The 11,154-nt window shown below is 38.0% G+C and overlaps 1 non-coding gene across 1 annotated transcript; it reads right to left on the bottom strand.

Annotated features, from left to right (window-relative positions):
* Window positions 1-7,059: 7,059 nt before the first annotated feature.
* Window positions 7,060-7,130, bottom strand: TRNAI-GAU (transfer RNA isoleucine (anticodon GAU)). The gene has a single exon. It is a non-coding gene; the product is annotated as a tRNA-Ile (tRNA).
* Window positions 7,131-11,154: the final 4,024 nt, after the last annotated feature.

Raw genomic sequence — 11,154 nt, forward strand, 5'->3', positions numbered from 1 at the left:
CGATCCTTGCAGGCTTGGGCTCCAGCTGATTTTTCTGGTCATCCGTGAAGAATGGGTTTGCTCCCCGCTGTGATTTGAAGCCCGGTCTCGACGAAAATAATCTTTCCATTTCTCCGTGTTGGTGCAAATATGTCATCTTCAAAGCAATGACAGCTCGGCTGACACTCAGGAAAAACACGTCCCCCAACTCCCGACGTCTGGCTCGGATACAAATTTATCCACAAAATAAAGAACCTCACACTTTTATATTTGAACATAAAATGAATCAATAAACAAAAATAATTTATATCGAACTGACTTTCACATGCCACTAGATACCGTGACAGTGTTAAATATTCTATATCTTTTGCAGCTACATGTAATCTTTTCATATTATTTTCTTCGTCTTCCAACTCATACTGTTCATTAAACGAGTGACTCAGTTTCTGTTTTATTGCACTAGAAAACTTTTTCACTGTATGCCTCACTCCAAAATGTTTTTTCTTATCTCTAAGTTTCCTGATTTTGATAGGTGAAACTCATAATATTCCAGCTGCTTCATTTAAAGATCCCACAACTATCTCAGGAGCTGTGAAAGGGGCTTCTTCACCACTATTATCAGTCTCATTACTGCTGGCAAGTTTTTTACGGTATTAAGAACAGACAGACTTTCCTGGTGTAAGTTTTAACATGTGCCACTTTTTACACAGTTACTTCTCTCAAGTTTTTTGTAATGACTTTTTTATGGAATGAAAATGGATCACAACATGATTTTCCAAACAAATGTTGGAAAAAGTTCTGATTCAGTTATATCTGAGGAAATTCCATAGAAATCATTTTCACAACTCTCACCAACATAACAGTCTACAGAGCACTCCATGATTATCCTCATGGTGTTTTTAAAAACTATCTAGCAAGTATTTAAAGAACACATGTTTACTCTCTGAAGGTTGACAACACAGTGATTAGCTGGCTACAATATCTTGTTTTAGTTTGTCACAACTTGCAAGAATCTGCTTCATGCCTGTCTGTGCCTGTCAGCCCATGCACATTCCGACTACCTTCACCTTTAAATAAAAAAACACAAAACTGTCACTAAGCACATAGGAAGAAATGGGTTATCTTATAGATGCTTGTTGATTAAGAAAAGAAGTTTATTTTTTTAGTTAGAGTAATAGTTATTTTATAGCATATCCTGAATAATATTGATTGAAATATAATTTTAGAACAATTGTAAGAAAAGTTGCAATGTGATAATGGGTAGAAATGCATATGGCCTAACTGGCCTAACACAAAATAATCAGTTTATCTATTTTAATTTCTGTTTACCCTTATAAAATTAATAGATTATAAAAAATAAATATGCTGACCAAGGCAGTAATTTATTTTATTAAAAACATAAACTAGCTAAACGTCACATTTCAACCTTCTAGCAAGGTCTTCTTCAAACTCTGTATCAAGTACAAAATTAACAAGATACAAAAACAGGTCATTATATATACACAAAACACATACTGTATACATATATACACATATATAATGCCCTGTTTTTGTATCTTGTTACTCTTGTACTTGATACAGAGTCTGAAGAAGACCTTGCTAGAAGGTTGAAACGTTATGTTTAGTTTACGTTTTTAATAAAATAAATTACTGCCTTGATCAGCATATTTATTTTTTTATAATCATGGAAACAAGGCTTAATGGTGTTACAGATAATAAAATAATGGAAATAAGGTCACTTTAAGCCTATTTATTATTATGTTTTCACGATGTCATTTTTTGAGATATTTGACAGCCTGTAACATGAACATCGGTGTGAACCCCAAAATGAAATTCACAGGTCTTACTAAGTACTAGTAGGAGTAGCCATGGCCAAAATTTCTTATTTTTAGCAGGTCCCCCTTTAGAGATATTTGACCTTGAAATTCACAAATTTTGGAAATTTTCGTATTTCGGAACTAAAAATCCGACAGAAGGGCTTACAACCCCGGATTTGTTTCACCATGGCTGAAAAGCCTTCCACTCATAGTTCTTGCAAAAATAATTCCATCCTGTGATTTCAAGCCCTTTTGATTTTACAGACCTATAAAATTGGCAAAATTTCCCGTTACGATGACTATATTGAAACTTATTAAAGTCGCAGTTACTTAATTCTTACCTTACATATATATATATATATACATTTTCTGAAAGGCCAGAATCTCTACTTTCAGGCAGTGAAAACTAGAACATTCCATCTGCAATAGAAATCACACAGCAACCTTTTTTCAAAACCCTTGTAAACGGTCATTTTTGCTTCCCGCAGTGATGAAAAATGAGCAGAAATCCAAGATGGCGGCAGATTTTTTTTTTAAAAAAATATTTTTGAGCAGGTCAGTAGCAAGACCACCTATGATGAAAATATAAAATATTAACAAAATGGTCAAGTAACCAATTAATTTAAAATTGGGTGATTTCACATGACATGAAATGACTCAGGATTGAGTCATGGGTCTGTCTAATATTTTCTAATAATCTCACTGATATTCAAAATTCTAGACTTTTATTTTATTGAATTCCTCATGGAATCGGTGATGTGCTGTAGACTACAAGTCAGGCTTGAGAAGTTTGCTTGCATTTGTGGAAGGCAGCGAATGCTCTACAGCACGAGCGTAATGCCTGCACACTGGACCTCAAAGCCATTAGCACCAGAGGAGGGGGGAGCCCCTTACATTGAGAGGTTAAAAATACCATGCAGGGACTCACATGAATCGCATAGAGGCTTCCTCCTGTACGAACTCGACCGATGAAGACTCCTGCCTCGCTAACTCCCTCCTACAACACTACAGTGCTGCTGCTCATGCTTCAGTTTACGAGAGTGGTCTTTCACAACACGACAGGTTTACCAAGCCTCATACATGAGCCTATATCTACATGTGTTGTCTACATGCAAACATAGTTTACACAGGTCAAATGTAGACAGAAACAACATGGCAATCATGAGAAAAGTGGTATATTTCACGTCTGTCACAAGAATATTTCATATAGTGTTTGATATTCGAAAGAAATTATTCGTAATGGTAAAGAGTGAAGAGAACTTTCTGTATTTTGAGAAAATCGAAGTACTTGGGAAAAACTAAATTGGCTAATGCAAACTGCCTTTAAAATAAACCCCGGGTAACATTTTTGTCTTTCAACAACTTTTAAAACAAAGTATAAAATGGTAATTACGAAATATTTTATTGTTTCTCCTGCCACCCTAAAATGTAGATAATGCAATGTCTGCGCTTACAATGACAGCCCCCTCCGAAAAATAATCCTGTGTATGCTAATGCTGGGAATCGAAGTGTGAACTATGATGATGAACCTCTAGTAGTTAAGATAATAATAATAGTAGACAAAGATGAATGCACAATGTCAAAGGATACATTTTCAGCTTACTTACTTACTTACTTCCTCTAATCCCTTTCTGCCATCATAGCGTAGGGTTGGTTGCCTCGATCCATCTCCTCCATTCCTGTCTGTTTCCCATCATTCTCTTCATCATACTTATTGTCTTATTCCTTTCTCTTCCAATCTTTTCCATTCTGTCTTCAAACATTATCCTTGGTCTTCCTTTACCTCTCCTACCTTGCACCTTTACTTCTAGAATTTGCTTTACCTTTTTGTCTTCATTCATTCTGAATACATGTCCCCACCACTTTAGCTGTCTTTTTTCAATTGTTTTCTCTAGCGACTCCTGTTCCACCTCTCTTCTTATTCTTTCATTCCTCACTTTATCTCTCCTAGTCTTATTAACAGCTCTTCTCAGGTATTTCATTTCACTAGCCTGAATTTTACTCAGATGTTTATCTTGAAGTGGTAAACTTTCCATTCCATATGTTAATGTAGGGACCAATACTGATTTGTATAGCTGCATTTTTGTCTTTACTGCCACTTCTTTCTTTCCCATTATTGTTTTACTGAACTGATAATATACTGTATTTGCTTTTCTTTTCCTATTTAGGATTTCTTCATCACACCTACCATCACTTGTTATGATGGTTCCTAAATATTCATATTCATCTACTTCTTCCAAGTTCTCGTTTCCATATCTAATTGCTATTTCATGATCTTTTTCTCCTTTTGCCACCTGCATAACTTTACTTTTCTTGATATTAATCTTCATCCCTTTTCTCGCAAGTTCTTCTCCCCATTCTATTACGCTCCTCTGTAGATTCTCTTCACTACTAGCAATTAAGACTATATCATCAGCATATAGCAGTACTTGCAGTTGTACTACTCTCATATTCCAATATCCTATTTGTACTCTTGGGGTTCTTCTTTTGCAAATTTTAGTTATTTCATCCATTACATTAATGAAAAGTAAAGGACTGAGACTATCTCCCTGTTTAATTCCTTTTCCTATTTGAAATTCCTTAGACTCGTTTCCTTCTATTCTTACTATTCCTTTTACATCCTTATATACACTTCTTATTGCTTTAATAAGTTCCTTAGGTACTTCCTTACTTTCTAATGCCTCCCACAGATATTTTCTAGGTACAGAGTCAAATGCCGCTTTCAAATCTAGAAATGCTAGGTATATTCTTTTATTTTTGTCCAGCATTTTCCCCATCATTGTTCTTAATATAAAAATGTGATCTTGAGTCTGTCTCCCAGGTCTAAATCCAGCTTGTTCCTCTTCAAGTTTTCCCTCTATGATTTTTCTCAGCCTCCTTTCCAATATATTCGTATACATCTTATATACCACTGATGATAGACATATTGCTCTATAATTATCACATTCCTTATTACTCCCTTTCTTGTGTACTGGCACAATTATGTTCCTTTTCCACTCTTCTGGTATAGTCTTAGTTCTCCATACTTCCCTTAATATATTCAGTAGTATTTCAGCCATTCTTGGTCCTCCATATTTTATAAGTTCTGGTGCTATTCCATCCCATCCTGCTGCTTTCCCAATTCGTATCCGTTTAATTACTTCTCTCACTTCATTCTCTGTTATCATCATATCTTCTTCTACATGCTCCTCCTCTTCTCTGTTTCTTATTCTCTCATCCTCCTCCTGTTCCTGTTCCTGCTCCTCATCTTGTTCTTGCTCATTTGTCCTATCCTTGAACTTTTCTTCATAGTATTTTCTCCATTCCTCCATCACATTCTCCCTTCCTATGACTAATACATTTTCCTTATTTCTTATAGCTCTTGCTGCTTTTCCCCATTTTCCTTTCAGACTTTTGACCATATTCCAGAACTGCTTTCTATGCTCTACAAAACTTTCTTCAATATCATTTCCAAACTTCTCCCATGATTTTCGCTTTGCCTCCTCTACAGCCAATTTACTCTCATTTCTTTTTTGCACATATATTAACCTATGTTCCTCTGATCTTAATTCTAGGTAATTCTTCCATGCTTTCTTTTTCTCTTTCACTTTCCTCTTTACTTCATCCGTCCACCAATTAGTTCTTTTCCTTTTTGTATTCACCCTAACTTTGCCACATACTTCAATTGCTGCATACAGTATCACTTCCTTAAATTTTTCCCACATACTGTCAATTTCCATTTCTCTTATTTCCAATTCATTCAACCTTTCTTCTACTAATTCCTTATACTGTTTTCTCTTCTCTTCCTTAGCCAGCTGCTTTACTTGTATCTTTTCAAACTTCCTATCTCTTTCTCTATTATTCCTCTTAAATCTTGTTATAGCTATTAGCAGTCTGTGGTCAGTACTCAATTCAGCACCTCGAATTACCTTTACATCCATAAAGGCATATCGAAGTGCTCTTGCGTAAATTATGTAGTCTATTATACTCTTTGCCTCCCTTCCCTCAGCTTCATAAGTGATTTTATGAATTTTCTTATGCTGGAAAAAGGAGTTTCCTTGTAGCAATTGGTTCTCTACACAGAATTCTATTAATCTTTGTCCATTTTCATTTGTCATACTTTCCCCTCCATATGGTCCCATACAACCATGTGACCTTATCCTATTGTTTCCAGTTCTACCATTAAGATCTCCCATCAATATTACCTTCCTATTCTCTTCATTCTCTTTATTCACTACTCTTTGTAATTGAGTATAGAAAACTTCTTTCTCCAATATGTCCTGATCATTTGTCGGGGCATAAACTTGTATTATTGTTATTCTTTCTTCCATTTCCAGTCTAACTACTATTATCCTTGAATTCACTGGTTCCCATGATTCCACCCTTTCTTCCATTTGCTCATTAACTATTATTCCAACTCCCTCCTTAGCTCTTCTTCCTCTACCTACTCCAACATATCTCAGCACATATCCTCTTTCAAGGCACATTATACCACTGCCTTTCTTCCTTACTTCACTTAGTCCTAGTACTGCTAGTTTATACTTTTCCATTTCTCCTACAATCTCCACTTCTTTTCCATTAATTGTTTTAATATTCCAAGTTCCAATTCGGATATTCCATTTCCTTGCTTGTCGTCTTCTACTAAATCCATCCTTTCCGAGGCTACCTTTATTTCTCTGAATCCGCTAGTTTTAGTCTGGTGTGGGGGATTAGCCCAACGACCAGGCTGATTTTTATTTTCAGGGTTTTCTCCCATATCCTTTGGTGTTCCCACACCCCTGCAAGGCAGCAGTTGGTTTTGGATATTTGACGGAGATATCCAATCCGCTTCTTAGTGGCTCATATTGGCCACTAAGGTCGTAACTCTTCCGCTTCCATTGCCGTTGGGATTTTCTCTATGATCCTCTTCCGCCTCTGGAACCGTTGGTCTTCGCCCTCCGGGCCGGCTCTCTATATTTTAACCCCTAGAGAGAGGGTGGCCCAGTATTAAGCCCCCAGGCACTGGGCTCCCTGTTGGTCCACGGGTCCTTATTCTATATTCGGACCACCCCACCATATCTGGTGGGATCCCTCATCCGCCACCCGAGGGACGCGCCTGGTAGAGGTCAGGGTCCCCATGCCAGGACATTTTCAACTTCTGTAATTAAATGCATGACCATGAAATTGGGCAAGTTGCAGAAGTCCACACTGTTGCCACGCCGGAGCACGACACTATGTTCAGAGGCTTAAGAGAATGAGAAATCTCATTGTATAGTTGGTCATTGTAATCCGTGATACAAACTGACAGCTCGACCAGGACTCGAACCTGGGTCTCTGGCATATCGTGCCATTGCTCTACCACTGAGCTACCGAGCTGGCCTGGCCTTGCCAGATTTTTCGCTGTCGCTGTTTTACCTGTTTCATGCCAGGCCTGCATTTTTTGCTGAAAAATCCAAGTAGTACATCTCCTGTGTGTGCTTAATTTAATAAACTGACAGTACTTGCTCGACAGGTCAGGGATGACACAAAAGTGCCCGGAGAGCTCAGTCGGATGTTCGAACTAGGCAAAACAGCCCGGTTGACATTGGTACACAGTGCGCGGGTACCAGCAACTTTTGTCCCGTTCTCACTTTGCTTTTCCCACATGTGGCACCAGCGCAATTCTCCCCAGCTGCCTATTTTCATGGCAATTTTTTGTTTATATCAATAACCAATATAAAATTGCAAATCTTCCTTTAGGAATGCAATGGTCTTGCCTTTGAAAGAGCACCTGATACTTATATATATATATATATATATATATATATATATATATATATATATATATATATATATATATATATATATAAACTAAATATGCTGACCAAGGCAGTAATTTATTTTATTAAAAACATAAACTAAACGTAACGTTTCAACCTTCTAGCAAGGTCTTCATCAGAATGTATGAAGACCTTGCTAGAAGGTTGAAACGTTACGTTTAGTTTATGTTTTTAATAAAATAAATTACTGCCTTGGTCAGCATATTTAGTTTTTCATAATCATAGAAACAAGGCTTAATGGTGTTATAATATATATATACTTTACAAAACCAAAGATCCTGTTTGTACACACACACATGAAAACAAAATGAAAAGAGCCAGAAGGGCGAATGCATAAAAATGTTCACAGAAGTTATATTTTTCTCCAGTGAAATTATTATATATTACATATTTCAGTGTGAAATATAAAAGTAATAATTTTATATGTTTACTTTCATTTTTATTTCATCATCCTTCTCGCTGCACACACACAAACATAGGCGTAACTTGGTAGGGGCAACTGCACTTGCCCTCCCAAAAATTTCCAGATATTAAATTTCAAAGTTGGGACCTGAATAGCAAAGTACACTTCAGTGTATTATTTTTATGATTGTACAAATGTAAGCTATTTAGCAAAATTGTTCTGGATGCTATTTTTATGTGATGGAAAACTTATTAATTCTCCCCCCTCCCCCTAAAGTTTGATTCTGTTCCTCAGTGTCAGGCCCGTAGCCAGGTAGGGGCCAGTGGGGGCTGAGCCCCCCTGGAACTTCCGCCAGCCCCCCCTGGCACTTCAGCCTCGTTGACATTAGGCAAAACTATTTTCTGTAATTTGTTTGCAGTGAAGAGTGAAAATGTAGGCAGCAGATATTATTTTGCTCACAACTTTGGTGAAGGATAAATTTACAGAACATGAACAACAGCTAATACATTTGTTCATCTTATTTGTAAGAAGAAGTCTTAAGTAGCGGCAAGTATTTAGGAGATTCTCTTCTCTAGACTCCAGAAGGTTCTTTCACAGGGAAGCTTCTTTATCAGTACTTTCGCTGCTTCTGTTGCGACCTCCCACTTAAGACATAAATCTGGCAATTTGATGACATCCTGCAAATTCCCTCCGCATCTGTGGCAAAGTTCAACAGCTCCCAGGTTTTTGGAACGAAGGGGAGTTTCGTTGTTTTCGCCGGGGGTGGAATGTACTGTAGGCATTATGATTGAATATTGTACATTTTTTCTTGTGATATAAATATCTATATCATCAAAAGCAGTATGGGGTGTGTAGCGAGGGATGATGTCAGTAGCATTCAACACTTCAAAAATCAATGTTTTAAAAGATATAGAAAAAATGTAGTGTATGTATGATATTTCTAAATTTCATATAACATAATGACCCCCCCCATAATTTACCTTAATTTAATACTGTTAAACTTTTGAAAATTGGACTTGGTTTACAAAGCCCCCCTGATAACCTGCAAGCCCCCCCCCCCCTGGAGATCAATTCTAGCTACGGGCCTGATCAGAGTTATGTCTCTACTTTGATTCTGCCCCTCCCCAAAGTTGTCACAAGTTTGATTCTTTCCCCCCTTTCCTCAAAGTCTCTAGTTTGATTCTGCCCCCCCCCACCCAAGTTGTCACAAGTTTGATTCTCTCCCACCTTTCCTCAAAGTCTCTAGATTGATTATGCCCCCCCCAAGTTAAGTCACAAGTTTGATTCTCTCCCCCTTTCCTCAAAGTCTCTAGTTTGATTCTGCCCCCCACCCAAAGTTAAGTCACAAGTTTGATTCTCTCCCCCTTTCCTCAGTGACGTGCACTGAGGAGTAGCTAGTCTAGCAGAGATAGATCAATCAATCTCACATCTCGAATTATATTCAAATCACAATATTTATTGTCTTATTAAAGCCACCACAGCTCATATGCAACACCTTCTTTTCCACGCACTTCTCGTCCATCGGTGTTCTCCGCGGGCAAAGCACCCTAGCTCGCTCTTCTTCAGCCAGGCCAGTTTCCAGGTAGAAACGGCCGGCCCAAGGAAAAGGAAGATTTCTACCTCTACTTCCCTTGCCCCCACGCCCCCCGCAGCAATGGTTGAAAGCCCAGGCTTTCAGGTCCCCCAGTCTATCTCCTATAGGACAGATAGGGGATTGGTTTCTCATATTTTTTTTGTAAATCCTAAAGAACACAGGGTAAAATTTTCTACAGTACTTATGTTCTCTGTATTTACACAACCTTTTACACGTTGTACAATATGTGTGTATGTATAATATGGGATGTAGTTTTATTATTTATAAAATGGGAACGTGTTATGTGCAGACAATAATGTTATGCTTTCTTTCTTTTTTTTTCTTTTTCAAATATGGAATATATAATGATTAAATTACAAATATGTGCTCAGGCTCTCTCTGACTCGTTTTAGTAGTGTTTTATTTAAATATACTAATATATTGGCCTGTAACAGTCATAAATACGGATGTATTTATTTGGGCAAGAGAACGCGTGTTCATATTGTTGTTGGTTTGGTTTATTTTACTTCGCTCTTCTGCCACATTTGGTTATCGCGAAAATGAGGATTGAGTGATGATATGATGAAATTGGTGAAGGGACCTCATATGAACAATCCAGGCCAGGATTCGAACCCGTGATGAGTGCGCATTCTTGTCCTATGTGTTGCAGTGAATAATGAAATAATTTGGAATGAAAAATGTATCTCAGAACTCAAAAAGTCAAATGAATATCATTGAAGAAACTACAAAAAAGTGTGTTGTGTTTTGTTTCCTGTCACCAAATCAACCAAGCGCGGGGGAGTGGTTATCACAGCGTGCTACGACACCAGGCGTTCCGGGTTCGAACCCCGACCCGGGCATGGGCGTTCCTTATGCTCGTCCCTTCATCAGTTTCATCGTATCATCTTCACAATTAACCAAATGTGACAAAAAAGCGACGCTAAGTAACAAAAATGAAATCAAATCATTGATTGATTGCTCAAATTGGTTTATTTTACTTCGCTTTTCCGCCACCTTTGGTACAACAAAATAGATGAAGGAACACACACAAAGAACACAAATGGCCAACCCAGGATCTCCGGCTTAGAGTCAAATCAAACAGTTTTTTTATTTTCGAATGTGGGTGGGGTTTACATGTACTTTTTTCTAGTACTCATTCATAATTTTGCAATCTTTTCCTGTTATTGACATTCTTCTTTTTTGAAGGAATACTGGCCCTAAAGAGAGGAGGGGTGTGACTCACACCAACCCCCCCCCTTGAGCACGCCACTGACTGCTACCCCAAGTGTCGACGTCACCGCACGTCACTGCCTTTCCTCAAAGTCTCTAGTTTGATTCTGCCCCCCACCCAAAGTTAAGTCACAAGTTTGATTCTCTCCCCCTTTCCTCAAAGTCTCTAGTTTGATTCTCCCCCCCCCCCCGCAAGTTGTCACAAGTTTGATTCTCCCCCCTTTCCTCAAAATCTCTAGTTTGATTCTCCCCCCCGCAAGTTGTCACAAGTTTGATTCTCCCCCCTTTCCTCAAAGTCTCTAGTTTGATTCTGCCCCCCACCCAAAGTTAAGTCACAAGTTTGATTCTCTCCCCCTTTCCTCAAAGTCTCTAGTT

The sequence above is a fragment of the Lepisma saccharinum genome, chromosome 7, assembly GCF_977018435.1.
Source record: "Lepisma saccharinum chromosome 7, izLepSacc3.1, whole genome shotgun sequence".
NCBI lineage: Eukaryota > Metazoa > Arthropoda > Insecta > Zygentoma > Lepismatidae > Lepisma > Lepisma saccharinum.